Source organism: Microtus ochrogaster, linkage group LG4, assembly GCF_000317375.1.
Source record: "Microtus ochrogaster isolate Prairie Vole_2 linkage group LG4, MicOch1.0, whole genome shotgun sequence".
Lineage (NCBI taxonomy): Eukaryota > Metazoa > Chordata > Mammalia > Rodentia > Cricetidae > Microtus > Microtus ochrogaster.
Window position 1 is genome coordinate 7,198,034 of NC_022030.1, and position 5,492 is coordinate 7,203,525.

The 5,492-nt window shown below is 40.3% G+C and overlaps 1 protein-coding gene across 1 annotated transcript in view; it reads left to right on the top strand.

Moving 5' to 3' along the window:
• The window catches only part of Pex7 (peroxisomal biogenesis factor 7), a 64,365-nt gene that overhangs the window by 48,623 nt on the left and 10,250 nt on the right, over positions 1 to 5,492 (top strand). The window lies entirely within an intron of this gene.

Here is a 5,492-nt window from a genome sequence, read left to right on the forward strand (position 1 = left end):
CTCCATGTGGAAAGTGTGGCCCTCAGGGTGGCTCCATGTGGAAAGTGTGGCCCTCAGGGTGGCTCCATGTGGAAAGTGTGGCCCTCAGGGTGGCTTCCTGTGGAGCATGTGGCCCTCAGGGAGCACTCACTCAATTAACCCGACCTTTGCACTTTCATGAGTGCTAAGAGGTGAGGAACAGAGCATGCAGGAAAGTGGCTGCAGCTCTCCTCTGAAAAGCCTGTCGAGCAGCGCTGGGGTGCTTGCCTCCTTTAGTTGTCACTGGCAGTCTGTCTTGTCTGTCACTGATGATATTGGATAATAAAAGTGGGGAGGGAGAGTCTGACTTCTCTGACAGGAAAAGGAACCTTCCCTCAAGATGCCATGTCTAAAGTGCCGTAGACTTCCTTTGGCCTGTTCCTGAAGCAGGAAGACAAGGGAAAGATGAAATGGGGTGCTCTTTCCCCAGAGCTTGGCGGGAGTCGGGGGCCTGTGGTCCTGGCTGCAGCACTAAGCCATCAGACAACTGGCGGATGGGTTCTCTGTGGACTCTCACCCATCCCCACACTCCAGGCCCAATGGGAGGCTTCCGATGGAGAAGAAAGCAGAAGAGAAGTTCTGTTTTACTTAATAAACTTTGTATTTTTCCTCTTCTGTCCTCTTGAGAGCTTGAGAGTTCATTAGAAATCCTATTGTTTGAGCGTGAGGAATTGTAAGGTCAGGTCGGGACACCATCACATGCTGAGGATTGAGGGGCATCGAGCATAGGCTGAAAGGGTATAGGCAAGAAACCGCAATGGGTGGGGCTCGAGGCTGGTGGAAGAGTGGCTTTTGTACTGAATTTTAAAGTTAAAAAAGAAAATCCCCCTTTTCACCACTGTACACCCAACTTGAAGTAAGCACATAGCCTTATTTTATTTTAGGAACTTAATGATAGGATTCTAAGTTTAAAATAGTCCCGAGACACTTTCAGACATTTAAGTTACCACTAAAATAATTGTTTTAAACTGACTTAATAGCCTATCAAAAAAAAAAAAAGAAAGAAAATGGAATGGAATTGTCTTTAGTGTAAATATAATACTCCTTTAATGACCCAGCTCCTTTTCTGAGAAACATTATTATTAATATTTTTAAAGAAGGTAATTGCGCTGGGTAGTGGTGGCGCACGCCTTTAATCCCAGCTCTTGGGAGGCAGAGGCAGGTGGGTCTCTGTGAGCTCAAGGCCAGCCTGGTCTACAAAGCGAGTTCCAGGACAGCCAGGGCTACACAGAGAAACCCTGTCTTGAAAAGACAGAAATAAAGATAATTGCAGTTACTTGCTATTCTAATTTTGAAAAGGCTGTAATATACCATTGAAACGAGGCAATACCAAAGGATCAGATACAAATGTACATTGAATATCCATTGTTACCTAGTTTTACTTCCTGTTCTCTGTGAGACCCAGGCCAGGAACGCAGTGTCACCTGCAGCTCCTCTGTGTCCTTGGTTGTGGTGGCTCCTCACGTCTGCCTGAAAAGAGCTCTCATAGACCAGGTTATTAAAAGTGACAGGAGGTTTATTAATCAACGACAACAATAAGATTTTATTGCAAAGCCACCTATTCTCTGTAGCCTGGCAATTGACATGTGTCAATAACCTTTGATTAACCAGATTCCATTTATATTAAGGAAGTATAGTTCCTGTTGAGAGCAGCTAGGAGTGGAGAAGCAGGATCTTTAACTTGTAACCCACAGTTCAGATGTGCCAGACATGAGACCCTAGAAACAGAAGTGCCTGTTTCTCTCTCTCCCTCCCTCACTACCCCCCTCATTTTAACATTTCTCTTGCTGGTTAAACCACTCTACAGTTAATGGCTTAAAACAATTGTTCTGTTTGCTCACAGGTTTGAGTCAGCCATTTGGGCCCATCAGTTCTTGTGTTGGTCTCACCTGGGGCCCTCATATGATTCCTGACAGCTGGCAGCTTAGATAGAGCAGGGTGACCTGTGGTGACCTTATTCACTTCTGTCTGGCAGTGCCAGTTGCCATATGGGCCATGAGTCCTTTGGAGAAGCCCAGTTTCATTTAGCCATAGTGTTCTTCCAAGAAATTACAAAAGCTGCAAGGCATCTTGGGACTAGCCTTGGCAGTCACGTACCACTCTGTGCACTCCAGCTGTGAGGGGCTGCAAAGAATTTGTAGTTATGGAAAGTTTGGCATGTTCACCATTGTTGAGAGTTTTGATGTCTCTTAATTACCTTTCTTGAATCCATTGATTGCAAGTCAGTACAATTTTCCCCTTTGTTCATATTTTATTCTCTTAGAAAGTGCCTCTCACCTCTTAGTGTCCTTCCAGAGCTACTCAATACTCAATGTCTTGTGATCTAGCAATGATGGCACCTCGCTGATTGTTCTCTCAGGATCGTGTGAGTCATATTTATAATCCTTGTTCTTTTTAGTGTCTCCACTCTTAAAGATCTGAAAAAAATAGGTCCAAAGGTGTTCTTACACCACCTTTCTTCTCAACAGAGTGTAAGATCTTCTCTTTAATGGCTTCAAGCCTGACAAATAAATGTCTAGGGTGCTCTTTCAGGACAATTGCTGGGAAATACTCTGTCTTCGCTTGTTAACTAGCTTAGTTACTGTCACTTAAGACACTTTTTCTTTGATTTTTTTTCTGTTTGATCATGATTCACACAGTCCTTGCATTTCCTCTTTCTTCCTTTATCCTCATTATGTCAAAATGGGAGAGCCCTTGTCTGTTGTTCGGTCTGGGACACTTGGCCTGTAATATACCCACTTACATAACTGAAGTTCCCTTTCTGTACTAATTTATCTTTAGAACTCTGGCCTTTGTGCTCTGCAGCATCTCTGCTGATCTTTTGAATGCTCAGTGATGCTTTCACAGAGTATAAGCCAGGTGCAGATTTAGGAATCTTTACACATTTCTTCCACAATTCTTCCTCTCATCAGGATTTTTTTTATTGTTTTTATTGAGCTATATATTTTTCCCCTCCCCTCCCTTTCTCTTCTCTCCTCTTTTATCCTCTCCCATGGTCCCCACACTCCCAATTTACTCAGGAGATCTTGTCTTTTTCTACTTCCCATGTAGATTAGATTCATGTATGTCTCTCTTAGGGTCCTCTTTATTGTCTAGGTTCTCTGGGGTTGTGAATTGTAGGCTGGTTTTCTTTATGTTTAAAAGCCAGTTATGAGTGAGTACATATTATATTTGTCTTTCTGTGTCTGGGTTACCTCACTCAATATGATGTTTCCTAGATCCATCCATTAGCCCTCAGATTTCAAGATGTCATTATTTGGACTTGAGTCTTGTGCATGGCAATAGATGTGGATCTGTTTTCATTCTTCTACATGTTGATATCCAATTATGCCAGCACTATTTGTTGAATATGCTTTCTTTTTTCCATTTTATAATTTTTGCTTCTTTGTTGTTCGTAAGTGTGTGGATTGATATCTGAGTTTTTGATTCAGTTCCATTGGTTCTCCTGTGTTTTTATGCCAATACCAGGCTGTTTTCAGTACTGTAGCTCTGTAGTAGAGTTTGAAGTCAGGGATTGTGATGCCACAGAAGTTCCTTTATTGTACAGGATTGTTTTGGGTATCTGGGGTTTGTTTTCCATATGAATTGGAGTATTGTTCTTTCAAGGTCTGGGAAGAATTTTGCTGGGATTTTGATGGGCATTGCATTGAATTTGTAGGTTGCTTTTGGTAAGATTGGCATTTTTACTATGTTAATTCTGACTTACCCAAGAACATGGGAGCTCTTTCCATTTTCTAGTGTCTTCTTCAGTTTCTTTTTTTTCAAAGATTTAAAGTTTGTCATACACGTCTGCAATTTTTTCAGTTTCTTTATGTAGGCATTTAATGCTATGAACTTTTCTCTTAACACTGCTTTCATTGTGTCACATAAATTTTGGTATGTTGTGTGGTTATTTTCATTGAATTTTAGGAAGTCTTTAATTTCTTTCTTTATTTCTTCCTTGACCCATTGATGATTCAGGTGAGCATTGTTTAATTTCTATGTGTCTGTGGGCTTTCTAAAATTAGTGTTGCTGTTGAATTCTAATTCTACACCATGGTGATCCAATAAGATACATGGGGTTCTTCTAATTTTTTTGTATCTGTGGAGATTTGCTTTGATACCTAGTATGTGGTCAATTTTGAGAAGGTTCCATGAGATGCTAAGAAGAAGGTATATTCTTTTATGTTTGGATGGAATGTTCTATAGATGCCTGTTAAGTCCATTTGAGTCATAACATCTGTTAGTTCCCTTATTTCTTTGTTAATTTTCTGTCTGACAGACCTGTCCAGTGTTGAGAGTAGGGTGTTGAAGTCTCCCACTATTAGTGTGTGGGGTTTAATGTATGATTTAAGCTTTAGAAGCTTTTCTTTTACATATGAGGGTGCCCTTGTGTTTGGAGCATAGATGTTTAGTATTGAGATTTCCTCTTGATGGATTTTTTCCTGTGACTAATATGAAATGTCCTTCTTTGTCTCTTTTGATTGATTTTTGTTTGAAGTCTATTTTGTTAGCTATTAGGTTAGCTTGTTTCTTAGGTTCATTCGATTGGAAAATCTTTTCCCAACCCTATATTCTGAGGTAATGTCTGTCTTTGAGGTTGAGGTGTATTTCTTGTATGCAGCAGAAGGATGGATTCTGCTTTTGTATCCAGTCTGTTAGCCTGTGTCTTTTTATATGTGAGTTGAGTCCTTTTATATTAAGGGATATTAATGACCAATAATTGCTTGTTCCTGTTATTTTAGTTTTCATTGTTGGTGATGATACAGTGTGTGTTTTCCCCTTCTTTGGGATTTGCTGCTGTGAGATCATCTATTGTCTGTGATTTTGTGGATGAAGCCAACTTCCATGGTTTGGAGTTTTCCTTCAAGTTCTTTGTGTAGGGCTGGGTTTGTGGCTAGGTATTGGTTAAATCTGATTCCGTCATGGAATATCTTGTTTTGTCTGTCTATGGTGATTGAAAGTTTTGCTGGGTATAGTAGTCAAGGCTGGCATCCATGACCTCTTAATTTCTGTATAACTCTTGACCAGGATCTTCTGGCTTTCTTTGTTTCCATTGAGAAGTCATGTGAAATTCTAATAAGTCTGCCTTTATAAGTTACTTGGCCTTTTTCCTTTGCAGCTCTTAATATTCTTTCTTTATTCTCTATGATTAGTGTTTTGATTATTATGTGGTGAGGGAACTTTTTTTTTGATCCAGTCTATTTGGTGTTCTGTAAGCTTCATATAGATATCTTTCTTTAGGTTGGGAAAGTTTTCTTCTATGATTTTGTTTAATATATTTTCTGTGCTTTTGAGTTGGACTTTTTCTTCTATACCTATTATTCTTAGGTGTTGAAGGGAGCTGCGGGTTGCATTCCGCCACCCAGCTCCTGCCACCGGCTAGCTTTACCCGAAATAACAACACACAAACTGTATTCTTTTAAACACTGCTTGGCCTATTAACTCTAGCCCTTACAGGCTAATTCTCACATCCCGATCAGCCCCTCTCTAAT